A 26888-nucleotide genomic window follows, 5' to 3' on the forward strand; every position below is an offset into this window, starting at 1 on the left:
ATGACATAACAACACACACGTACACTACACCATGTTAGCCTGGAAGTGACGCTTCTCCAAGCTCCAATCAAACGTAAGACGGATTCTGAAACCAAAGCCTCTTGGGAAACAGTGGAAAAGTGTCACAAGCTACAGCTTCACAGCACCACGTTACGATCAGGCGTTAACTCGCTTTGTGGTTTAAAAAGCGTGAGACAAAGTTCGATTGCGCATGCCCACGACAGTTCGTAAGACATATTGGGTTCAGGCAATGGCCACTGGCAAGATAGGACCATATCCTGCCTGACTTTGATGTGGCTGTCTTATGGACCAGACCGTATGCGCCGTTTGGTGTGAAGTGTTGACTTTCTACGCAGTACCGGAAGTGACGCTATACAGGTGACAGCTGCCGCGGCGCACGATGGGAGAGGCGGGTTAGGGTTACTGGAGGAGCAACTGGAAGGTGCCGGGAGCGATGACTCTGTCTTCACGCGACTTTAGGCTCAGCCGGTGATCAGGACTGTGCCCGGATAAAGCGCTAGACCCCAAACAGAAGGGCCCGCCATGCGCGCCCGGAGCAGCGGTGGAGACTTGCTCGGTTCAGGTAAGAGCTGGTGGAAGGAGCGATCTAGTGTCCACCACAAAAAGAGGCTGAAGACACCCCGGAAGTGTGATTCCTCGTCATATGGCAACTACTTCTGAATGGGTACTGTCCGTGGTAGAACATCTGGTTTGTATTTCCCTTCTTGCCACTGTTATGGCAGTTTGCAGCTCCCCTTCCTCCACTGGCCACAGAAGGGCTCGTGTTCCCCTCTGTGTCTCATCAGGTTGCTGATTCGAAGCTCCCACGGCTTCTAGGTAACGCCCTGACAAGTTTGTTTGTTGGTGTCGATGGGCGAGTTACAGCCAGTGACACACATTTACTCTTATATTCACCCCACCTATCCTGGCTGGCTAAGCCGGAAGTCGCCCGACAGTTTGCGATCTTGAGTAGAAACAGTAATGCTGTCGAGTACAAAACTCACTGCATTTCCCACAGGCCTGTCTGGTGGTGAAAGGTGTCACTGGTCACAGAGATGCATGTGATCCCGGTTTCTTGGCTCTCTAAAACACACTTACACAAATATGTCAAATGTCAACAAGGTCGTTCTTTCTGTTGCTCACAATGTTTGCCATGTTATTTTTTGGCTTACTGACAAAAACAGCAGAGTGCCATAGTAATACCTGAGTTTAATCGTGGCTTCTGTAGGAACCCTCATGATTGAAATTTGGACACTGTACCACAAGGACATAGGCTTCAAGTGACAAAACTGTTAGCGTGATATTGATGAGCCCCGAGGTAACATAGGCAAACACATTCATTTATTAAAACATAAAATAAAAAGTTATTTTGGTTCCTATTCTCAACGTTCACTTTACAAACGATGTTTACTTCCAATGGGGATAAGGCAGCACGAGCTCCCTCTGATAACGTACCTATGAAAGCCATGGGAAATATATTAGGATTTGTGATGCCTATAGCAAGGTTACCATATGGGATTAGACATTGTGATCAAGTTTTGTTTAGATAAATGTAAACGTCTTCTAAGCTATAGTTGAGAAATTTAAACTCAGTTTTAACTCCTTTTTATTAGACAGTGGGACCTCATAAACACATATATAGTAGATAACAAAACTAATAACGTATGTCATTGTGCATGACGCCTTTCGTAAGCAAGTGCTGTACCATTCAGAAAACATACATGTCAATTATAAAATGAAAATGTGAATAACATTCAGTAATCTCAGTTGAACATTTTGTAATTTTTTACTGATCCGTAAACTCCACCCCACCAAGTTTCAGAGTGCTGCAGAGTAGGTGTGAAATATGACATAAATGTTGACTGTGGGAGCATAACAAAAATATATCAGCATTGTACCCGATTGGTTATAATAGGTGAAGAGGTAAGTACAACTGCATTAGATACTTACGGTGACTGAGAGAGAGGTCATCTTCTTAGAAAAGAAGCACATTGCTATTATAAAGCAATAAACAAAAATACAAGTAAAATTGGAATAGGCAGAATATAACCTTAAAGACGAATGAAAAATGTAGTAACAAAATGGGGGAACAAATGACATGGATGTAAAGCGACAAGGATGTTAAAATGGGCAACACAATTGGACAAAGACTCAGCCATAAAAGAGAAAAATATAAAAGTTATACTTATTGCCAAGTGCAAATGCAAGGAGACGAAATTAGGTATAATTGATTAGGGGAGCATCCATAGAAACACCAATTTGGTCTTAGAGAAAGGGAACAAACAGCATGTGAGGAATAGATTGGACTGCGAGAGCAGGCAATCAAAAACACCCATAAGGCAAAAAACTGTAGAAAGTAATAGCATTACTAGACACATATTTACAGTACATGTAATAATCATGAATGTTATGCCGGGATCGGGTATGGGTTTTGTTTTAAGGACCAGCTGATGTGTTTGTTAGTCTTTCGGTTTGGTGGAAAGGAGGTGTATTTGGTTTTGAAGATTGTTTGGATAGAATGATTTCTTTGAAATTAGGTATCCTTTGTGAAAAGGAGGTTAAGAGTGGAATTTATTTTAGAGTAAGTGGTGATTGTACTTGATTACAATGTTTGTGAGAAATGTGATTTATAAGAATGGCAGAATCTAGTGATCCAAAAGAGTCGCCATTATAGGCTACAAAAATGTTCTTATGACTTTGATGACAGAATAGAGAAAAAAAATGGAGGCAGTGTTTCAGGCCAGGAGGATAATGGAGGAGGAGAAATGTTATTTTGCTGGTGAAGAATAACAGGGTAGTAGGAAAGGTGGAAAAGTGAACCGGTAAAGAAAACCTATTGATTCAGATCTGACACAAACAAACAGAAAGAAATCTGCGGAGGCAGATACTAGAGTTTGTGCAGATACAAAACATGGCAGGGTCGAGGACATGCATGGGAACCAACAGAAGGGCCCAGAAAAATGTAGGAAAAATGTTAAAAGTGCTAAAAAACATTTGGTAGTTCATTGTAATGACTCTTCTCGCAGCGCAGAAGTGGAATTAAGCTGTTATTCTGAATTTAATTCAGATAATGAGGACAGGGATTTGGTCCAGAGATCAAAACAGTTAAAGAGCACACGAAGCGGAGAAATGAGGGTTCTGACAGACCCTTTGGGGGATTTGAGTGTGATCCCATGTTGTGAAAACATCCACTTTCACTAGAATGGTCCCCAGCAGCACTTGTTGCTGAATACGTACAAACATGGCTGAGGAAACACATTTCTAAGGATGTAGGGTTACTTCTGAGATCCGAGTGTCCAAGGCGAAATTTGGCTTATAAGGTAGTTATGACGCCTGATTTTGATGCAAGGATTCTTTCATTTATTGGCAACAGGGGATAAGATCCCAGGAAGGGATTGGATAAAAGCCTGAGAATTTGTCAGGATAGGCTGTTAGTTCTCACGGGTCCAATGACTAAAATTTGTGATATGGCTGAAGAGGCTTATGTGAGTAACTATAATTTGGATGTAGAGGAATTTAGAGACTGGATTCAGAGGGCAGTTTGCCTTCTAGGAAATGCAAATACAGGCATTTCAGTTGAGCACAGGTACATATATATAAATATTTTTTTTTAAGATTGACCCAAAATTGGTGGAATTGGCCAATAATGAAGCAGGTCAAGCTGCTAATGGGTTGTTTTTGGTGATGAATGTATTGAAGAGATGTCAAAGTATGTGGGGACATTTCATTCTCTACAAGTCTCAACATCAGATTAAAAAAGTATTTGAGAGGCTTGTTTTTGGTTGGGCTGGGCGAACAAGACGTTGGCTCCCCAGCCGTGTTCTGGACACCGCATCACAAGAGCCTTGTTTTCACGAGGTTTTAGACCCAATCAATACCAGACCTCATATCAAGCGGGGGAGGGAGGGTTACCATCAGAAATAAATACCCAGAGTGAGAGGAAATCGTGGAGACCACTGCTCCCGGGATCAGGTAAGAATAGACCCTATTGTTATCCCCATTAAAATTTGGGCGGCAGACTTGCTCAGTTTTTCAACAACTGGACTCTGTGAACAGGGGGTCCTTGGGTGCTAGAAACAGTACAGGGTTATCACATAGGTTTTGTAAAAAAGAAAAACAGTACCTCTGTATCTCCCAGAAATGATAGTGTTCAGCTTGGAACTAGCAGAATTGGTAAGCAGAAAGGATCAGGATTTGGTGACAAAAGGAGCAGTTGTAGAAGTCAGAAGATTTAAAAGGGTTTGTAAGCATTATATATCTGGTTGATAGAAAGGATATAGGTATAAGACCCATGATAAACCTAAGAAACCTGAACGATTGGGTGGGGTACCACCATTTCAAGATGTAAAATATGCAGTTTTTGAGGGATGTATTGCAGAAAAGGGACTGGTTGGCCCGATTGGATTTGAAAGATGCCTATTTGACAATACCAGTTTAGGAGCTCCTTCAGATATTTTTGCAGTTTAGGTGGGGTGGAAGAATGTGGACATTTGTTTTTTCTGCCATTAGATCTGTATTCTGCCCTTTGGTATTTCATAAAGGTGCTTTGGCTGTTCTAAGAGAACGTGATGTGCATCTTATAGCTGGACGACATACTGTTTATGGATCAGTAGAGATCAAATATAGTGAAATATACAGAAGTTGTGTCTTGTTCTGAGTCAGTAGACAATTTTTAGCATTAATGATAAATACAGTAGAAGGGCAATTGAAATTGACGAAGGAACGTTGAAAAAGATACAGAAGGAAATAAGGAAGGTGTTGTGTTTAGAAAGAATTTCTTTGAGAATGTTGGCGATAGTGGTAGGTCTGTTATCTTCAGCGACTCAAGCTATTTTTCAGGGGCCTCGGAATTATTAAGCACTTCAGAGATTGAAAGTGAAACATTTGAGAGATGGGTTGAAATATTCAGAATAGATTGTGCTTTTGGAGGAAACCAAGGAGGAACTTAGTTGGTACTTAAATAATATTGCGGCCTGGAATAAAAAAGATATTTTTAGAGATAAACCAGAGATAATTATAGAATCAGATGCAAGTTTAGCAGGTTGAGGAGCTTGTTGCGGTGCAGTTTCATCAGAAGGAATATGGTCGTAAGGAGACAGCAGTTTACACATAACCTGTTTGGAACTATTGGAGTAAGGAGTTTTAAAAACATGTCGCTCTGCCCCCAACCATGCCCCATGCTTTGCCAAAGGCTCTGTGCAGCTTTGAGTTTGCCGCCGGTGAGGGGTTGGGTGCTGAGCACGGCCATAGGCCATGTGTGGAGGAAGATGACCCTCCTTAAATCCACAACGGCTGTGTGCGGCAGGGAGTTGCGGAATGTAATAAGATCTTACTTTGCATTAAAAACCATAGAAATTTAAGTGAGTTTATAGTTAGGCATGGTAATATCTCACTTTACATTGCAAAACTAGAACTTGTGCCCTCACGTGCTCTGCTTAGACCTCATAGGTTGTATCACTCATGATATATTCAGTGACATCATTGATGACCTCACAACATATCAAATGAGATTATTGATGGCAACACTGGGTATGGTGGGGTCGCAAGTTCTAGTTAGCTCAGTATACTATAACAGCTGTATTTCAGTAGTGTTTTTGAGTTTGATGGTTCATGTTTTAACTGACATTTTCACCTAACTATAGCGTCACTTTAACCTCTGTATTTTCTGTGAAAAAAAAATAACAAAAAAAAAATATATATATATATATATGTGTGTGTATTGGAAGGAAAATAAAGGTTAAAGTGATGTTATAGTTTCGTATGGTAATAAAGTCTGAGCTCATGCTAAAATTGTTTTTTTTTAATTATTTCAACTTCTTGGGTGAAAGTGGGTGAGGTCCCTCTGCTGATGGTCAGGCCCCTTATACCATTAAAACAAATTCTGGGCACTGGCACGGAGTCCTGTAATGGTGGCCTCAACATTTTCTTTTTGAGTTGCAGCCAGTCAATCAGATCGCTCTGTTTCCGCTGGACCAGGACCAGTCCTGCAGCACCGAAATGGTTGTAGGGGGGTAAAAAAGCAAGCTTCATCTCCCTGTAAGAAGGCTCTGTTTTTTAATTTTTGGTATCACAGGACTCCAGCAGGGTCAACCATCCAGATAAATCTAACTTTGTAACCTCTTCAAACCCAAACTCTTCTTTAAACGATAATTTCACCAAAATGAACGAAGTTACACCAGATCACAAAAGCCATGCTTTTTCTGCAAAGTTCTAACTTTCTGTCAATGTTCAGCCAATTTTTTCTGTGTCGAAATGCAAACTTTTAATGGAAATTAACATTGAAAATCAGCGTTTTGGGACTTCCTGTATTTCTTTGCCTGCTTGACTTATTGGTGCAAAACCTTCCTTGAAGGCACCGAGGTTGATGAAAGTTTTGTGCAGATTGATTAAACCACGCCAAAGTTGCTAGCAAAACCAAACAGAGCTCTTACTATGGAATATTTGACCTAACTATAAAAACACAGTTGCAACTACTACTGTGTAATAGAAAAAAATGTATAAACTATGTGTGTGTTTACTCCATAAAAAGACTGAAGATAGGGGAAAGTTCATGTTGACAGTGTCACAAAAACTAAAGAGGTGAAAATACAAAATGATGGTACTACATGACCTCCCATCTTCACCATCAAGTGTGAGAGACGAATAATGAGATGTAAGCGAGTTAAAATGAGTATGTTGGTAAGTGCAAGAGTTAGCATGATTCCCTCAGTAGAGAGATTTCAAACACAATTGTTTACTGATGTCTGTTTTTTTTTTAATTCAAAGCATCTCCCATTGAGGACGCACTTCGTATTGTTTTTATGGTCATTAGGTATTTACTCCACATAAGATATTCCTTCCATGCTGTGGTGTGGTTATTGTAGCGAAGGGCAAATCGAGCACAGCTTCCTGAATCTCTCCTCGCTACCTCATGGAGACTGTCCAAGTGAACCTGGATCTCAACAAGAGGACCCACGGGGACTGAGAATGTGTCTGCGGGATGGGCAGACTGTTCCAGCCTGAATTGTTTTGAGAGTGATGGGCAGTAAATGTGATTTATACCTGCCGATTTCTTGAAAATAAGATCGCTGTAATCTAACCAGTATTGCGCAACAGGGAAAGCGGGATATGCACTACATAAAAAAAAAAAATCTTTGAGTTCCTTGCGTTTGGGTGCATTATTGAGGTTTTTTCTAAGTTGATAACTTTGTTCTGTATGCCAGGAGGTTTTTGAAGCCGTATGAGAAGTGGCATGTAGGCTGTGGACGTGCCTGCAACCTAATCCGTGTTTGGATACTTTCTGTAACTTATTTATGGTACTGTCTGTTTATACCCTTTTTAGCGACTGTGTATTAATGTGTCTGAGGGATGGATATATATGTTTACTGGGTAGATTTATGTACGAAGGCGGGAAAGAGATAACAGTCTACTGAAGGACATTGGTTCCTCTCCTCTTCCTCTGGGACCTGGGCTCTAGACTATGGGTGTGTGAGGACACCATGTTGACAGCTTCAGTTTGTTACAATGCTTGAATATATATTCTCATGCGTGCCTAAAGCTAGCGTGTCTTACTACAGGACACACACTTCTTGTAATTTGAAATTGTACTTTTTTAATTGTAATGGAAATATTCTCCTTTTTTACTAAAACTTCGAATTCTTAAAATGTTCATTTTTTTTTGTGGTGTGCATTTCGTTAGGATTGCATGTATTGCATGTATCCGAAGCTTGGTTTGTACACATTTAAAAAGGTGGGTTGTGTGCACTACGCAGCATATTAAAATATAGCAGGCAAAAATGCATAAATCCCATTTTTTTCTGCCTAAAAGTTGTAATTTTCTTGTATTCTTACAAATCATTGTTTTATTTTTTTAATTTATCCGAGTGGGGAAATTGGAATCTCTCTAGTCAGTCCCTGTCTGAACGTTGGGACACATTTATGGTGCTTTTGTACAAATTGTTAATCTTTAAACTCTTTAGGGTATTATTGTATGGTCTAGTCCATTCCAGGCAGATTCATGGTAAAGCTTGAATGAAGGGAAATAAGAATTCATGCCAAATTTCTACCTTACTATTTATAGGAAGATACAGTCTCTAATTGGTTAAAACACAGATGGCTTACAACTTCTACCTAGATAAGGCTACTCTTTGTTTCTGGTGATATCTGCAAGTATGTGGTCAATGTGTTATTTCTATGGCATATTGTCATTGAGCTCTTCTGGGGCCGTGCTCCTTGCTTCCTAGCTACTCCTGATATTACCAAGTTGTTCTCAAGGACAGCAAGTGTGTTTCCCACCACTCCATACTATACTAGATCCACAAAGGTGTGGGTAGATACAGCATTTGACTTGTTCAATCTTAATTTGTTTTTTACTGAACGAGCACCCATGGAACCATTAAAGTTCTGCCTGGCTCCATTCCAAAAGACAGTCATGATTGAAAAATAATTGATGTAGTGCATTTTGTTCTAATCTGTCCTGTAGCCTGCCCAGCTAACCAGCAGCAATACGTAATTTGCTTAAATAATTGTATATGAGTGGTATGAAGAGCTGTGCTCCGTTCTTTTGTGCCCCGGTGATTTTAGTTGTTTACAAGGTGTGGTCAGTTTGCCTTCCTCATACAGGGTAGTCGTGGGATTTATTTTAGCAAGAGTTATGTAAATAATTTCTGAATCGGTGATTTCCTTACTGTCTAAGGAGATGCTCTTCAGAAAATGGTCTGCAGAAGAAAGGATAACGTTTCAAGTCTATGCTGTCACTTTGTTTTGCTTAGTCGTTTACAAACATTAGTCTGGCGTTCATAGAAAAAAAAAACACGGTTTCGCCTGCCTAGAAGGCAATTCATGTAATAACGAGCAGATGGCCTTGCTTTCAGAAGAAATGCACACCTCGACCATTAGATTTCAATCGCCTAATGCCTAACTCTTTTTCTTTCATTATTTACAGATAGGCGTGGCTGCTGAGGCTGTACCAGGCAGGGTTAGTTAGTTCTTGGGAGTAAAGAGCGTTAGCGGCCTCAAATAGCCGTGCTGTGTGTGATGCATTATATCTTGTTAAAAATATGTCTACAAGTCGCTTCTACATTTGTAGCAGTCAGAAATACAAAATGCCATCGGCACTCGTCTTCTCATTAATTCACATTCACTTCAGATCTCATAATATGTTGTCGTTTGCTTGGCTGTTATGCTCTTAAGCACTATTGTAGTGAATCCATTTTATCAAGTACACCAGTCACATTGTGTCCTTTTTCTTTAAAAGCAAGTTGACCTTTATCAAGAGTTTTCGTTCAGCTATAATTCAATCTTATTAATTTTTATGAGCGAGCAAAATTGTAGCAGATGTTGCCAGTTGTTTGTGCTTAGTGAATGCATGAATTTGAGTGTACTTACATTGATGACATACTATATTTAGTTTTTTAAGCTATGTACTCTGAAGCTATCTATAGAAAGCATGAAGCTCTACAGTTTAGGATATTGAAACTGCTGCTCATCTTCATTGATCACCTGCCTCTTGCCACAGTTGTTTCTGCCCAGACTCCTGCACCAGTATCAACGAGCAGAGTTATTTGATGTTTGATGCTGACTTAATGGAAAGTATATTTCTATGCTGAAAGCAGATTCAAGATCTAAGCGCTACATGTGCTGCTTATTGGGGAGCGAGGCCAAAGTGGGAGGACTTGTCTTACTATTGTGGTAAAATGCATATTTCTCTGTGACTGAAGAGAGACGTTGGCTCCTTGAGAAGCGCTGGGTGTTGTGAGCTTTCAGATATTTGGAGGTCACTCAAAGTCTGCGCTTTGCCTGCTGGCATGTCCAAAAGGTTTGAATTGTGAACATGCCTTGGTAGGATATTCCTCATCATGCTTCACAGAATCTGCAGTGTCCAAGCAGGTAGAGAGGTGAAGTATAAACAAGGAATACATAGGTGACTTGCACTCGGAAATTCTGTTGACCACTAGAGCTTTTTACCATTAAAGACACTATTTGTCAGGCTCATCGTTGGCTCTATAATGTATTTGTTTTATGCAATGTGGAGAATGCACAGCTGGTCTGGACAGGTTCTTGGGTCAAAACTGTAGTTAGGGTCATGTGGTTACCTATGTCCATCTTGTGCCTCTATTAGAGAAATCCTGTCCTTCACATATTGAGGGGGCAGGCTAAGTAATGTCATGAAGTAAGCATAAGACTCCTTAAAAAGATTCCGCACCAGGATGTTCATGAAAACTCACTGCTGGCTTAGTCCCTTATGTGTGGACTTAAGCATTCCAACGTTTGGGGCTAATAACCCCTCACTCTTGTTTGAGTGATTATGTTGACATTTTCTGAGTTTCTACTGTGGACTGAGACGTTGTGGGGTTTAATTGTTAGCCACTAGTTTGTGAATTCATTGGAGCTTCTACTTTTTTCTACAGTGCCCTGTCAATGTGTTGCAGTTATGCAGCCAAGCAAGCACAGGGCTCTGAAATAAATGCACCATTTGCAGCATCCTGATATTGATGTTATGACCAGTGCATAATTTATTTAAAAAAAAAAAAAAGTGCCAGGGCCCAAATATTTCTCAAGCAGCCACTACAGCATGAACCTCCCACTGCCCCTACCAGTGCTGCACAATACTAGTACAAACACTACCTACTAACCATCACATGATAAACATGTTACAATGTAAACTATTACTGATCACCTAAAGAGCTAAGAATGGCATGGGACGCATTGGTTTTATATCCTGTGGTAAGCTGTTCTAAATGAGTGCCGAGGTTAAGGATTAAGGACCAGTGCCCAGGTTAAGGATTACGGGTCACTACCGAGCACCGACAAACACCATCGCAAATTAATCAGTGAATATGACTGGCATGATTTAGTGCCCACAAGAGCTCTCAGGCAAAGGTCTTTTTGACTTTGTGGTTTACTTTTGTGTGTGCGCGCGTGTTTTCTTCTCTTTCGCGTTCTCTACATGGCAGTATGCAGGCCGACTCAGTCTTACCCTGTCTTCTTTTTTACAAAATTATGTTGCACCTGTCCAGGTGGCATAGGTTAAAAGCTTGTAGGAGATTGAATAAGGAAGAAATAAAGTTAAGGTGCACTGTGTGGTTGTGTACAATACCTTAAAGGTGTCTTCAACTATACCTATGATAAAACACATTTTTACAGAGATTTAGGCTCTTGGTGACAGATGTTTTTTATGGCATTGCTAATGAGACCGACTGCTGGATGTTGGACTTTGCCCACAGGGTTTGATGCTGAGCACCTTGAGATTGTGCTTTTGTTTGGGACGGTAGGTACAATACTTTGGTGAAAGTTTTGGACTACGAACTGTGGAAATAAGGAGCCCATGGTTACGCAGTGTCAGTGTTGACAAAGACCTTCCAATCTCGTAGTTGGGAGCATATTTGTCACTGATAAGCAATAATACCCTTTCAGCTTGATTACTGAAAGAATCTATAACGAGTAACTTAATATTTCATGATGAGTATTTTATCACAAGTATCTTCGATGGTTTATATATACACAGGTGGTGATCATTTTAATAAAAACATACTATTTTATTATAGATTTGCCGTAGTTCTTAATAAATAGGCCCTGTTTCCTGCCTGACTAAATATTACATCTTGATACCTTTTGTACTCCCTTGTTTTACCTTCAGTGCCACTGTTCTACAATGGCCTTGTAGGACTTAATAAAGACTCGAATAAATCATTGTATGTCACTAACATCGTTTATTTAGAAAGTGAGCTTTGATTCTAATAAAGGCAGGACTAATTCCTACCAATATATTCTACAATTATTCTGATTACTTTTTTAAGTCTGGGCTAGACAGAGCATTCGTTTGTCAGTGGGCTTGGAGGCCGCCCTTTACCTACCATTGAATGATGTCAAAGCCATTCTCAGTTGATTGCTTCCTGCTGGCCAGCTCTGCAGTGGCTATTTCCCTCTTCTTGCATGTGTCCCTTTCCTGGAGCATGGCCCAAGTAGGTGGCTTTACACTGCTTCTGCTTTTGAAAGCAGTTTTTTATTTTTGTTGAGCCACTCTAAAGAGTGCATCTTTTGTAGCTGGCTCTCTTGTCAGCTCCTTCCCTCCTGTTGTCTGTGTTTGCTTGTTCCCCCTCCCTCCCATTCCTGTGCTCCCACACAGAACAATAAATGTGCCTGGGGGGCCAGGTGCCTTTGTCCCGTCCTCAGAATTGTGTTTTTGTTGCAGCTTTTATATAGCCCAAACTCAACCCCAGGTGTTGGTGCGCTTTACACAAACAAAAATTCATTTTTCCTAGGCACAGGAAAATTGCCAGATTTGCCCAGAATCACATGATGTTGAGCTGGTGCCGAGACTCGAACTTTGTTACCCAGTTAGCTGTCAAACCACTGCCTTTATTTTATTTTTTATTGTTGCTTATTGCGCTCTTCCAGAAGCAGAGAACAATTTAACTGGCAGTACTTTTAACCATAACAACATTGGAAAGAAGGTCAGAACTTTGCCATGCTTTCAGGAGCACCAGTCAAAGATGTGGAATTGGCAGGGGCATTGCTGACGTTATTTATTTTTGCACTGGGAAGCGTGCATTTGAATCCATCCGCTTCTGCCCCATCACATCTCCTTCTTCTTCCACCTGCCCCGTCCCTGTCCACTCCACGCTATTCCCTTGCATTCCACACAGTGCCACTCAACATAATTCAACCCCACTGCATGCCACATAATTACATACCACACAGTTCTGTGCCACACAATTACATCCACAAATCCACACTACATAATTCCACTCCACACAACACATTTCAACATCTCACAATTCCACACCACACAATTGAACTTCACATCATTCCACTCCACGTCAAGTAATTACAATCTTAACAAATTTCACTTCACAGATTTCCACTCTGCTCAATGACACATAATTCCACTTCACATAATACCTCTCCATGCAACATATTTCCACCCCACTCCAATCCACATAATTCCACTGCATGCCACATAATTACACTCCACATATGTCACCTCAGCTCTCAAACACAGAACTCCACACCAGGCCACACATTTACACTCCACACAATTCCACTTGCTCCTTGACACATATTTACACTACGCATATGTGGTGTTGAAATATGTTCACTCTACTACATAACCCAGTATTCCACTACCCTCCATACCACATAATTCAACTCCACACAATGCCACATAATTCCTATGCATATAATTCTACTCCACAAAATTCAACTCTGCTCCGTGCCACACAATTCCACTCAACATAATTCCACTCAGTGCCACACAATTCAGTGCCATGCACAGGTGGCGACAGCGGGCCTTTCACAACGCTTAGCTCTCCTGGCCCCTCGCTGCTGGGCATTGCACCGCTCCTGTTGAAGACCCAGACAGCGACCTCATGCTAAATTTGAGACATTGAGGGGGCGGCCGCGATGACACTCCCACACCAGTGACAGGAGCAGCACACGCCTCCCGAGTTGAGGGTAAGTGGATGCAGGGCCTGCTCAGGGCTATGACCGACAAGACCTGCTGCCCCAGGGTGAACTGCCACAGCAGGCAGCTGACACACTCCCTGATCCACCTGAGCATGACGCTCAGCCCACAGGTACTGCAGCAATTACACAAATCAGCTGGCCCCCTCAGTGGGAAGCAGCTGGAGCCAGGTGGCTTCCCCTAGGACCAGACTCGCGTTGGAGGACCCCACTGCTCCCCCTGACTTCCACTCGACCTCGCCCATCCGCATTACAGTCCTTGTGTTGGAATCTAGGGCCCCATTTCAAACCGAGCAGGTCCCCCACCACACAGAGACCCAGCCGCACGGAGGTGGGTGAGGGGCTTCTCCCTTCGGCCCGGGAAGCCTGACAGTGACCATATAGCTCTACTTGAGGTGGTGCTGGGCGAACAAACCAGCCCTGTATGGCATAACTCCTAACTGGCTGTGGTTCCCCCTCTCCCCAATTGGGATGAACTGAAAATCTGACCGTAAGAGTACCAATTCAAGGATGCGGGGCCCGGGCCACAGGGTGCACAACTCACCAGCGGCATTGGTGCATAGCAGGGAGGCGCTAGGCTGTTTACTCTCAAGACGCTGCCAAAATCTCCATGAACTCACAATGCGCTGTCCCCCTGCTAGCACCGACCTTTGAGGGGCTAATCGCGGTGGTATAGCCCTCCCGTCAGCACTGAACTCTGTGGGGATAAACGCAGTACAAGCGCCACAGCTGGAAAACAGCATGGTTCCAACTTGGAAGACCAAGACTGAGCACCACGATGGCAGGGGCGAAAAACAAGAAAGACCGCACACTTAAAGACATGCTATTGAGGCCGGCTAAGAACCAGGCTGGGGGCTGGTACTCTTGCTCCAGGGCTAGGGGATGAAGGAGCAGATGGCCCCGTTACCCTCTCCTTTTTGGAAGCGCTCTTCACATCTCTCAAAGAAGATCTCAAGAATGTCAAAAGAGATCTCTCCCAAGATATGAAAGCAATGCGTAAGGACCTTTCTGAAATGGGGGATAGAGTGTCGACTTTGAAAGACAGAGAGACAACCAGGGATGAAGAAACCGAACAACTCCAATAAGAAGTCCTCAGTCTTCAGGAGCAACACATTGAACTGCAGGCCTGTACAGAGGATCTGGAGAACAGATCCAGACCCAACAATATCAGAATAAGGGGACTCTGATCAGATCGGAGGATAGGGACATGGAGTCTTACGTACAGGCCCTCTTTGCCCAGATCCTGGAGTCCTCTGGTGATAAGCAGAGTCAGATAGACATAGTGCATGGAGTTGGTCTTGCTCCTCCCCTCCCTCCCCCCCTTCAGTCTGGGTCTGCGAGGCCCGCCGACATTCTGGTCTGCGTCCACGACTTCCTCTTAAAGGAGCAAATATTGCGCAAGGTAAGAAATCAACACTCACTGAAGTTTGTAGGTCACTCCTTGACTTTATACCAGGATCTGTCTGCCCTCACCCTGCAGAAACGCAGAGACTTTCAGCCAGTGACTTCCTTCCTTCCGGAAACTAGGCGTCTCATACTCCTGGGGGCACCCTTTCCAAGTCATTTTTTACTTGGGAAGAGACACTTTGTCAATTGTGCTCACTAAAGGCAGCATGTACTCCGTTGGAACTATACCCGGAGCTTGCTGAGCCGGCATTCTTGAACTCACAGACCCGAAGATCCAAGGCGGAAACAGGATGGCTGAGGCAGAAAACCACACCTGGCTACATGTGCCTGGACCCAAACACTATATAGCCCAGGACAGGGCTCGAAAAATTTACTTGACCACTCGCTATGGCCAGTTTTATTTTATGATGTCTAGCTATTTTTAGATCCTACTCGCCCCTTCTGGCGAGTGGGCAAAGAGCAGGTGTTCTGTTTAGTCGTAAACTGAATTAGCAATTAAGATGCCATTAACTCTTATTCTTGTCACATTTGCTATGTGTCCAGAGACAAGGTCAAAAGTCGGTTTGTCTTCTTGCTGTGCATATAATTTTCCTTGTGACTGCAGAGTTCCAGGATTTTGTAAGGTGAACTGTTTGACCTTTGTGAAATAAAAGGTTTTTGGTATCTGTTTTTTCCTAACACACAATCTTTATATTACCAAGTCAACTTTAGAAACATTTAAAAATATATTTCAGTAGCTGTGAAACGCCATTTTTGTACTTCTGTGTTATGACAAAAATATTTTAATGGGATAAAAAAAAGTCAGAACACTGTACTTAGTGTTGTGTAAATGATAAATGTTTTCTGAAACCCAATTTTCACAGATTATTGTTAATAGACTATATAGTTTATCAATAAAGCTGCAAGTTCGTGAGTAGGTTTTTGGACATTTCTTGGAACTTTACTGTCTGTAAATGACAGTGTGCTACCACATCATGCTTTAGTAATATATTTATTAAAAGTGAGTGTTTAAACATAAACTGAGAAAAACTCCTGCCCTGATGGCAAAGCTATTAGTAAACTAAGAGGCAAGTAATGCATGGATACTGTGTACCCTATATGTGAGCTAGATTTCTTATACATGGAGCAAATGTTTAGTGTATTTAATCAAACGAGAGGATTTTTTTTACAGCAGAAATGCTGAACTCACATATTTGAAGGTGCACTTGTATGTGAGAATGAAGAAAAAAGGCGACTGTAAAATACAATATTTGCCTAGTATCACACAATTTGAGACCTGTTTCTGGGTCAAGTATATTACATTTAGGTCGAGTAGATTATTCAAGGTACTCGACCTAAAGGGCTAGTAACGTTTTTATGATTTCTCGAGGCCTGCAGGAGCGGAAAGCAATCTTGGAAACTTTGTAGAGAGACTCAGACAACTAACCATAACCGAAACATCCCTAGATCCCTAGACACAGCAAGACACAGCATTGTTTGAGGGGTGGGGGTGAGTGACTGGACCTCAGTATAATCATCCGGATGATGTTAGTCCGGACCAGCCTTCTAGAGTCTTCTCTGGATCACCTGTCACTCCTTTTTGAGTGATGGATTTACCAGGGATAGTTGTTTGGTTTGTTGTTGTTCTGTTTCTAGGGGGTTATTTTTATTCTTGGGAGTACTCTATTAGGGCCGGCTGTCCTCAGCGATGTAACTCAGTCCTTTGTAGCATAGCAGCACTTTATGATCCACCACACACACCATAACCCCCACAAGTGGTACTGTCCCCTATCTTAACACTACCTCATGTCATCCACAAAGGATAGCTTACATGGCCTATCTATGACCGTGAAAGGGCTGAACAATTCTGTTGAGAGGTGGGCTGTGCTCTCATTCCTAATGAGATCCAGGGCCAACATATGTCTCTGGTGACACACATTCGATGCCCGGGGACTGGCACCACATGCTCTTTAAATTCTGTCAGCAATTCCATTCCTTGACTCCAAGTAAAAATGCAGAGGTGCCTATCTTAGTAGCTCGCTCCTTTCAAGGGTAGATCGGGCATAAATTAGTGTAAATAAAAGGGTCACCTACTGACATACCGAAGAGATTAGGGAAGATCATCACATAGCTGAACAGTTTCACAACTTCTATGCAGATCTGTATTTGGCCCAGTCTCTTCCACCAGTGCAGTCCGGTGGGTACCCACAGGACTTCAACCTTACCAAACTCACAGCAGAACAAATTCATGGCTTTGATGCACCCATTTGCATGGATGGAGTTATAGCATCCGTTTCAAGACAGAAGGCCCACAAGTCACCAGGCCCGGATGGGCACCTGGCTTCTTTTTACAAGACTTTTTGCATGATCCTAGCTCCAATACTCCCTAGACTCTTTAATTCCTTTACCGGCCCCGGCAGGCCCCCCCCCCCCACCCATGATGGAAGCTTCAATCAGAGTCATCGCTAAACCAGGGAAAGATAGGCACCTTTGTGGGTCATACCGCCTTATCTCTCTTTTAAGCAACAATGCTAAACTCTTTATGAGTATCCTAGTGGCCCACCTTAACCCATTGATGCCAGGGCTCATTTGCCCCACCCAGGCTGGTTTTATACCAGCCAAGCAATGCATTGACAATACCAAACGGCTGCTCCATATCATTGACAAGGCCTCCCGATCGACGAGGCAAACTTGCTTCTCTCTGCTGACACCAAAAAAAGGGTTTGACCGGGTACACTGACCCTACCTAGAACTGGTACTGACCTGCTTCAGCTTTGGAGAGCGTTTCCGCTCCTGACTCCTAAGCAATTGTGGCCAACCCAGGGTGACAGTCCACATCAATGACAAAACATCAGCCCCGTTTACCCATCTGTAGGGGGAACTATACAAGGCTGTCCTCTCTCACCCATATTGTTTGCATTGTATATAGAGCCTTTTGCGCAACCGGTTTATGACAACTCCGGCATCACAGGGGCTAGCTTCGGTGAGGAGGAACATTTAATTATCTTATATGCGGACGATGTCTTTGTAGCTCTTGATAATCCACTATTAGCCTTGCTGGCGTTCCTTGAAGAAATAGAGAGATTCGGGGCAGCATCTGACTTTTCTGTGAATGTTGGTAAGTCACATGCCCTCAACCTTATGGTGCCGCCAGTCACGCAGCTGCACCTGACCAAGAGCTTTCCAATTCAGTAAGCAAGAGTCTATTGCAAACTTTGGCATTCAATTAACCACCGCGGCAAGGACCACTGCAGTCCTTAACTACACAAGAGTACTCCAACAGGTCGCTAAGGACATGGCCATGTGGCGACTGTATCAGGTTTCCTGGTTGGGCAGAATTGCTGCTGTCAAGATGACGATACTCCTGAAGATACTCTATCTGTTTCAGATGCTCCTAATTGAACCTACATCAGGGATCCTGAAGTCGCTGCAGTCTGCCATCCATTTCTTCATATGGGCCTGAACACGCCCTTGAATGAGCAGGGATAGGAACTAGTGCTCTGCTCCCCGCAGAGGGAGGATTGGGAATCCCTCATCTGCAGAGCTACTTCCAAGTGGCTAAACTCCGCTACCTGATAGAGTGATCCCAACATGAATCAGGAAAACCCTGGCTCTTTATGGATCGGGTCATAGTGGGCGCCCATTTATGGAAAATCCAGTTTCTTAAATGATCACAGCGCGCATGTGGATTATACTCCTCCCGATCACAAGAGCGACATTGAAGGTGTGGGACTCACTGTTCGTAAGCCGCTGACGTCCTTCCCGTCACCCTTGAATCTACTTCTGGGGGACTCCGACTTTACCCCAGGCCTCACCTAGGACACATTCTGCCATTGGCAGAGGGCTGAATGTCGCTTTATCTGGCTTCTTTTGAATGAAGATGGCCCTATGCTGTTTTATCAACTGAAGCTCATATACAGGTTCCCAAAGACGGAAAAACTCTGTTATCTCCAAGTTAGACATTGGCGCTTCCACCGCCCCTCTAGGGAAAGAGGAAGCCATCCTCTGACGGTGTTCGAGAAATGGCCTGTGACTAAAACTGACGACTGCCACTCGATATCTGAACTCTACCATTTCCTATTACCGACCCTCCCCGGGGCAAGGCCCCTTGCCTACTGCATTGGGTGCGTGAGCTGTGCAGACCATTCTCCTTGGAAGAATGGGGTGAGATTTACTTCAGAGCTAAACATGCAACCACTAACACTGCAGTATTGAAACAACCACGAAACTCGTCGCTTACTGGTACCTGACACCACCTAGACTCCTTAGAGGCAACCCAGCCCGTTGTGGTGGTGACACTGTAACCAGAAAGGGACGCTGCTCCACTTACTATGGGACTGCCCCAAAGTAACCTTGTTTTGGACGGCAGTCCTAAATGACATAGATGATTGCTTAAATACGACCCTCCCTTGATTTCCAGTGCGGACACTCTTGGGCCTCCCTAATCAGCTTACTTTCCCACTCAAATCCCACAAAGGCCAGCATAGGACTCTCACTAGGAGCTGCTCATCAGGCAATCCCCAGGCACTGGGGCACAGATAAGCTTCCAACACATCAAGTATATCTTTATAATTTGTGGCATTACTAGGAATGGAGAAACTCACCTTAGTACTAACAGCGTGAAGTGATGCTTACAGGGAATCGTGGGAGCCGTTTATAGCCTTACTCTCCAAAGAATTTCGGGAACTAACCTGCCCTAAATACTTGCACACACTGCCTCATAGAGCCACCATCTTCCCCTTAAACAGCTGCACTACTTTATATGATAGACACCTCGTACGGGTTGAGTACATAATTAGACCAATGCCAGAGTGCTCCTGAAGGGGGAGAGGGGTGGGAGATGGACGATTTGGGGATCATGTAATTGGTTGACGTTTCGGATGTACAGACTCAGCTTCTCAAATTCCCCACTGGCCGTTGGTTGTAGGTGGGTGTATGTGTTAACCGAAACCTTAATAAACAGAGTTGGACCATAAAAACAATGCACAAACTGTTATGTTCATTTTTCTATATAGTACTTGGCCACTCTAATATGCCTTCAAAGCGCTGAAGGGGCACAATTAAATATAATATTAGAATTTCCCTTTTATGGCTTTGAGCTACGTAAGGACTGTTGGACAAAGTGATGCGCAAAATGGTATGTTTTACACTGTGTTAAGGACTGCTTGTATAACTCATTTCATGTCGACGAGTGAGTACATAGGAGCAGGGACCCCCCTGGCAGAGAATTTAACTGAGAGCCGTATGGTGCTGAAGAAAGAGTCGGCGGTGGGCTTGAGTTTAGAATGGGTAAATGACATGTGGAAATGCCTCATTTTGGGTAATAGAAACTGAATATTTCCTTCAGAAAAAGCAAGTTGTTCCTCACTTATTGTTGGTTATTTGTGTGATGCGTCAGCCGCCATATGTTTGTGCTTAAGTTCATTCTAGGTAGGATGTAATTGACAGACACCAGGGCTATCGTTTTACACTCCCATTGGCACACAACAGTGTAATGAAAAATGCATTGCGATGGGCAAGCTCTCTCCTTTCGTTTACTTCAGTGTCATGCTGCTTCATGCAGATACCAGTTGCATTTCTACTCAATGCCTTAACTTCTATCTTTTAGTTTAAAAGAACATTTTGTGAATTTGCAAGTCTCTGCCTAAAGATCAAACTGATACCCCTGCTAATTTTTTTCTGAAACGTTGCTGTGTAGCATCTCATCGCAACATGGGAGCAAGACTCCTCCTCTGAGTGGGTGAAGAGATCTAGGAAGTAGATTCCTTTTCCGGATGACAAACCAGAATTTTTACTGTCCAATTACAATGGTCCCGTGTTCTTGTTTTGTATGAGGGATCAAGTCCACTGTCTAGCCTGTTTCAGCAAACAGTTCAGGATTTAGTCTGCAGTTCATTTCTTCATTTTTAAGCATTTTGACTTTTGTTCCCATTCAAAGAGTTTTTGCATTGTCTCTGAGACATCATCTAAGTTTGGTTTTCTCCATCGGATGTTTTAAACATATTTAAAATGACTCCATTCATTAGAAGCTACATTGATTTTCCTGTCGCTGGACATACCGATTTTTGTTTTAATTTTTTTTTTTTTAAGTGTGACGACCAGTTGAATTTGTTTTCATCCATAGGCTCTTCCAGTGCTGCTTCCTGAAATATGCAGGGAGAAGAATATCGGCTGCTGTTCGGAAGCTGTGCATTTGCAATGGCTTGCCGTCGGTACTATACATCAGGTAAGGACATACATATGTTTTGAACTGTCCTGGGGGAGACTTTGTAACCCAGCCCGGAGGTTTAATTAAGCATACCTTTTAGATTTATTTGGACCTTCCAGCCCTGCCCTTGGTAACTTTAATTCACGAAGCTGCGGATTTCTTAAAACCTCGATAAAAGATGTTAACATTTGAGAATGAGGTTTGTGCTGGGCAGTGGGGCAAATGAATTAATACGGAAAGGGCGATGCACTGAGCATGGACAGTGAGCAATTACTTCACCCTGTAGAGATATCTATACAATTATAATTAAATAAATGGTCAAACCTTTTAATGCTGTGCCCCCTCCTTGTGTAGTTATGCTCAGTTATCCTTTTAAAAATGCAATCAACTGATTGCCAATACCCTAGTGTCAGTGCGGACCCCTTAAAATGTAGTATCCACAATATGATCCTTTTTCAGAAATTTGAAGGTTTTTGGAGTTATTTGGATGCCACCCCTCCTGCCTCTTTCCTCCAGGTAGGTACAAAAATCCTACAGGCCAGTCTGATCTTCTGCTGTGACACCAGGACATTGCTCATCTTTCTCCATCAACTCTGGAGGTCAGCCAGTTTTGTTGGGCTTGCCGACTCGTATTTACGTCAGTGGACCCAAACCCCTGTAGGATAAAATGTTAAAAAAAGGTATATATAAATGTTGACTGTTTAAGACCACCTCTGAGCCCTGAATCTGATCTGCTGTGTCAGTGTCGATTTTTCTTATGCACCAAAAATACAAAATTAAACCGTGATCTTTGATGCAAAACAGGACAGTGAGAGAGAGGTGGCCTTTGATGTAAAACAGGACAGAGATAGAGAGAGACAGCCATACATCAGATGGGTGGATTTCAAAATGTGAAACCAGATAATCTTGAAATCATACTGGCTTCCTTGCTAGTCCAATTGTGTGATGTTAGGCAAACATTTTATTTCACTGAGCCTCTTTTTTTCTTTATTATCACTTACTTATGAGAGACTTTTTAAATACTCGAGTTCAGGATATGCGCTTTACAAACCCCTGTAATGTTTGATTTGATACACTATTACATTGCTCCGTCTATAATAAGAATCTAGGCCATGCTTGGGGTTTACTTTAGTACTGAAATGCCACTGAGTTCCCTAGTGGCATTGTCATTTGATGGGGGGGCGAGCTATTAATGTTTAAAAACTACCACTTTTAATGTCTGCCTGTTCAGTGATATAATCTGATGTACTAAGATGATGAAGAAATGCACTTTTTTTAATTCTGGAGCGACTCTACTATATTTTTACATTAGGTATTTTTAATAATATGCCGGACTAAGGAGTTCATAGCTTGGCTCATGCATGGATTCTCCGAGCCAAGCCAGACCCTTAGCTCTGCTCTGGCTCTGCTCACCCTATTGATTTGCTAGCCTATCCACTTCTATTGCATCCTGAGCTTAGTACACGGGGCAGTGAATCACTTAATAAAATGCTTTGTAAAAGGTGAAGCCTGGAAACATGGAACCATAGCTGCATGCACTAATTTGACAACAGTACCTTCAAGTCTTCTCGTGGCAGAAATGAGTGCATGCAGCAAAAATGCATTTAAAATAAGTGATTCCAGGGCTGGGACTCCAGGCTGTCATCTTGTACGTGACCATAGTCATGAGTTCCATGGGAGAAGGCAGGGTGGGACAGGCAGGGGTGGAGCGTTATGGTGGATGTTTGGTATGTGATACACCTCAAATGCATTCTTGGCATTGCACCTGGGACTCCGGACCCTGAGTTGGGTCTGCTATGTCTGTGTTGGATTTTCTCGTCCTCATTTCTCTAAGAGCTTTTAACTTGCTCATTTTTTTTTTAGCTGAAACCTAAATGTATATTGTGACAGATTTACTAAAAAAAAATAGGAACTCTGAACTCATAGAATTGTTTCTTGAAAGGGTGTAAGTTTACTACTTTTTGGAATTCACAAACGTTGACAGTAGTAGGCTTGGAAAGCTGTGCCAATCTCGGCACAGTCACTCTGGGTAGAATTTCAGCCCATCATATTCCTCCCACTGTGCCGCTGTGGACAGGGGCCAACCTAATTCAAATAATTGCTGACCCTGTTCCTCATGGAAACAGTTAATTCCTAAACGTGGTCATATTACCCTCCACCCTGCAGCCCTTTCTGCTTTTGTGCGTGTAGGTGGGTTTGGATTTTACTACCAATCTCCCTAGACTAAGGGGACAGAAATACCACTAGACACAAAGGATTCAGATATCAAATTAAGATTCTGATTCCTGTCTGTACTGGAATTAGGCCAGCCCCTCCTCCAACACCTCAACCAGTTATTCTCCCACACTAGGGGGGAGCAGGTAGATGGGTTTACTCCAATATCTACCCACCCTAGGTGGGCAGAAAAGCCCACCAGACACAAGCAATAACATTACAAGACAATAGGTTATGGATCAGGCCCATCCTGCATCACACTCCACCACCCCACCATTGCATGGGTTAGTCTTTCGCACTGTTTGAAGATAGATTAGTGGAAATGACCATCAAACATTAAAACCACGCCTAAGAAAAATTATTTCTTCTCAGTTTCTATGGGGAATCAATGCATTGCTTGTGCCTGGGAGTCAGCTGCCACCCAGGGAATACTGAAAAAATCAGAGACAAAGGGCACTTTAAGGTGGGGGGGCTTGTGCGAATCCCAGCACATTTTCTTATGCCAAGAGCCTTGCAAACTTCAAACTGTGGTTTAAAGTAATAGAATTTGATTACATTTATATGCCACAACACTCCAAAAACTTCAGCCAGTGGAAAAAGATTTACCTCCTAGCATCCCTTAATTAAACCTAATAAAAAGGATACCCTGCATGTGTTGGGTGGGCCTATGGCATGAAACAGGACTTGTCCAAAACGATGACCAAAATAACACATTATCGATTTCACATGATAAGTTTTGGCCCATTCATCTGCAATGTGATAGGTTTAGTGCGGGAACGCAAGATAGTACGTCTTTTACGGTTAGCTGGGGGTTCTGGAGCTTTCTATCTCATACAAATGAGGGATATTGTTTTTCTCCCATTCTCTGAAGTTTCAGGGCCTGGGTGAAAGAAATGAGGGTAGGATCCATGCAAGCCACCCCACCCATGACTATTCCTCTGTGTCTAATTTCCAGAATTGTCTAGGGTTGATGTGTTTTCTTGCGTGCCACAGAAATGTGTAGAATTGATATGCTTTCCTTTGTGCGGGCTAACTGTGGGCCTAAATGTGGCAGCTGGCCATAATTCAGAGCTACTTTTGAGGGCATTCCAAGGTCTTTTTTATTTTATTTTTATTTATATTTTATTTTTTTAGCCTTTTCTGCGTTGGTCTTTTGGCTCACCCACATATGTGTGATACCGTATTTTTATCAGAAGTAGTGATCAGAAGTAGTGTGGGAGTGCTCCATGGTTGGCCTTTATGTTTCCTAAATTTTCTGTCACAGAAGTTCGATGAAATGCTATTATTTTTGCTAAAGTTTGACATTTGTAGGGCCGGTTTTTCTGGATGACGTCTGAAACTGAACATTTATGAAATCATAAAAAGGGGAATGTGGAGTAGTGTGGCATCCATTGGCCTGAGGGTGTTGTCTTACCAATCCTATCATTCAAACATCAAATCTAAGCTTAAAAAAATGGCGGTGAGGGGAGTGGATGCTGTATTTGAGCCAGGGCTCATCTGGCATCCAGAGAAACTCAAAATTGTCTTAAAATACGTTTCCCTCACGCTTCTGGCATGGAAAGTTCTGGAATCTGAGGGGAGCCACAAACTTCATTCCACCCAGCATTCACCCTGGGTGGCAGATCGGCCTATTTTTGGCAAGCCCATCTGCTCCCAAGGGGGGGGGCAGAAAGACCCCCAGAGACCAGGGAAGATTATTTTTTTCAAAATAAGAGGGTGGGGGTATGGCCATACCCCCACCCCAAATAAATGGGGCCAAAGCTTTTCTGCCCACCAGTGGACAGATGGGGCAATTACCCCCGATCCACACCCGGGATGGGGGTGCGGGAGAAAGTCTACTAGATGCCAGGAAATTAAAAACAAATAGTGTGTTGGTGACTACCAACCAGTATGGGCCTGGTTGTGCCCCCCCCACCGAACTAAAGAGGGTAACAGTCTTTCAGCTCTCCCCCCACACACTAAAACATCTTATCCCACGGCAAGCAAGAGGACAGTTGATTATTTTGGGTTTTTGTTTTACATTTGAGCCATGAGAGCTTGGCTAACTCTCAAAGTCGTCCCACCACTTGGAATGGAAAGGGCTGCACTTTTTGGACTTTGGGACGCTGCCATGTAGAAAAATCCACAAGACCTAGACATATCTGAAAACGAAACATCTGGGTGAGTCCAGGGTGGTGTGCTTCATGTGCACCCAGCACCATTTCCTTACCCACAATGCCCTGCAAACCTCTAACTTTGCTGTAAAGCACACATTTGCTCCATATTTTTGTGATGGAACCTTCCGGAATCTGTAGGAATCCACCAAATTCCTACCACCCAGCATTGTCTCATCTGTACTGATAAAAATTTTGCCTCACTTGTCAGCCTAAAAATGTTTTTTTTCAAACTGCCCTTTTGGACCCGCTTTGGTGACCCCTCAATTTTGACATGTTTCTGGCTTTTCCCTGTCACAGGCACTTGGCCCACCTACACAAGTGAGGTATAATTTTTACCCGGAGACTGAGGGGAACGTTGGGTGGTAGGAAATTTGTCCTGGTGCGGTGATCCCACAAAGAAATGTGGGGAAAAAAGGGATTTGTTCTCTAAATTTGAGGTTTGCTGAGGATTCTGGGTAACACAATTTTGGGGGATCCACACAAGTCACACCTCCCTGGATTCCCTCGGGTGTCTAGTTTTCAGAAATGTTCTGGGTTTGGTAGGTTTCCCTACATGCCTGCTGAGCCCAGGACCAAAAACACAGGCCCCGCAAAAACAGGTAGTATAGTATTTAATAATTTTGATGTGTCCACATAGTGTTTTGGGGCATTTCCTTTTGCGGGCACTAGGCCTACCCACACAAGTGAGGTAGCATTTTTATCGGGAGGCTTGGGGGAACGCTGGGTGGAAGGACATTTGTGGCTCCACCCTGATTCCAGAACTTTCTGTCACCAAAATGTGAGGGAAAAGATTTTTTTTTCTTCTTTTTTTTAGCCAAATTTTGAAGTTAGCAAAGGATTCTAGTTAACAGAACCTGGTGAGATCCCCACCAGTCACCCCATCTTGGATTCCCCTAGGTGTCTAGTTTTCAAAAATGCGCAGGTTTGGTAGGTTTCCCTAGGTGCCGACTGAGCTAGAGGCCAACATCCACAGCTAGGCACTTTGCAGAAAACAGGTCCGTTTTCCTTGGGCAAATGTGATGTGTCCACGTTGTGTTTTGTGGCATTTCCTGTCACGTGCTAGGCCTACCCACACAAGTGAGGTACCATTTTTATCAGGAGACTTGGGGGAACGCTGGGTGGAAGGAAATTAGTGGCTTCTCTCAGATTCCAGGACTTTCTGTCATCGGAATGTGTGGAAAAAGTGGTTTTGTTTTTTTTGGGGGCCGAATTTTGAGGTTTGCAAAGGATTCTGGGTAACATAACCTGGCAAGAGCCCCACAAGTCACCCCATCTTGGATTCCCCTAGTTGTCTAGTTTTCAAAACTGTGCAGGTTTGGTAGGTTTCCCTAGGTGCCGGCTGAGCTAGAGGCCAAAATCTACAGCTAGGCACTTTGCATAATACACATCAGATTTCAGTGTAAAAATGTGATGTGTCCATGTTGCGTTTCCTGTCGCGAGCATTAAGCCTACCCACGCAAGTGAGGTACCATTTTTATCGG

At 43.1% G+C, this 26888-nt stretch overlaps 1 protein-coding gene across 4 annotated transcripts in view; it reads left to right on the plus strand.

The window, feature by feature from the left end:
• Nucleotides 1-284: 284 nt before the first annotated feature.
• AFTPH (aftiphilin) overlaps nt 285-26888 on the plus strand; it is a 206125-nt gene continuing 179521 nt past the window's right edge. The window contains exons 1-2 of one of the 4 annotated variants that reach the window (XM_069234250.1): nt 285-583; nt 20954-21055. The gene's annotated coding sequence lies outside the window, so the exon portion shown is untranslated. The remainder of the gene's footprint in view (nt 584-20953; nt 21056-26888) is intronic. The other 3 variants (XM_069234247.1, XM_069234251.1, XM_069234248.1) reach the window with 3 other exon arrangements.

Source organism: Pleurodeles waltl, chromosome 5, assembly GCF_031143425.1.
Source record: "Pleurodeles waltl isolate 20211129_DDA chromosome 5, aPleWal1.hap1.20221129, whole genome shotgun sequence".
In the NCBI taxonomy this organism is placed as follows: Eukaryota; Metazoa; Chordata; class Amphibia; order Caudata; family Salamandridae; genus Pleurodeles; species Pleurodeles waltl.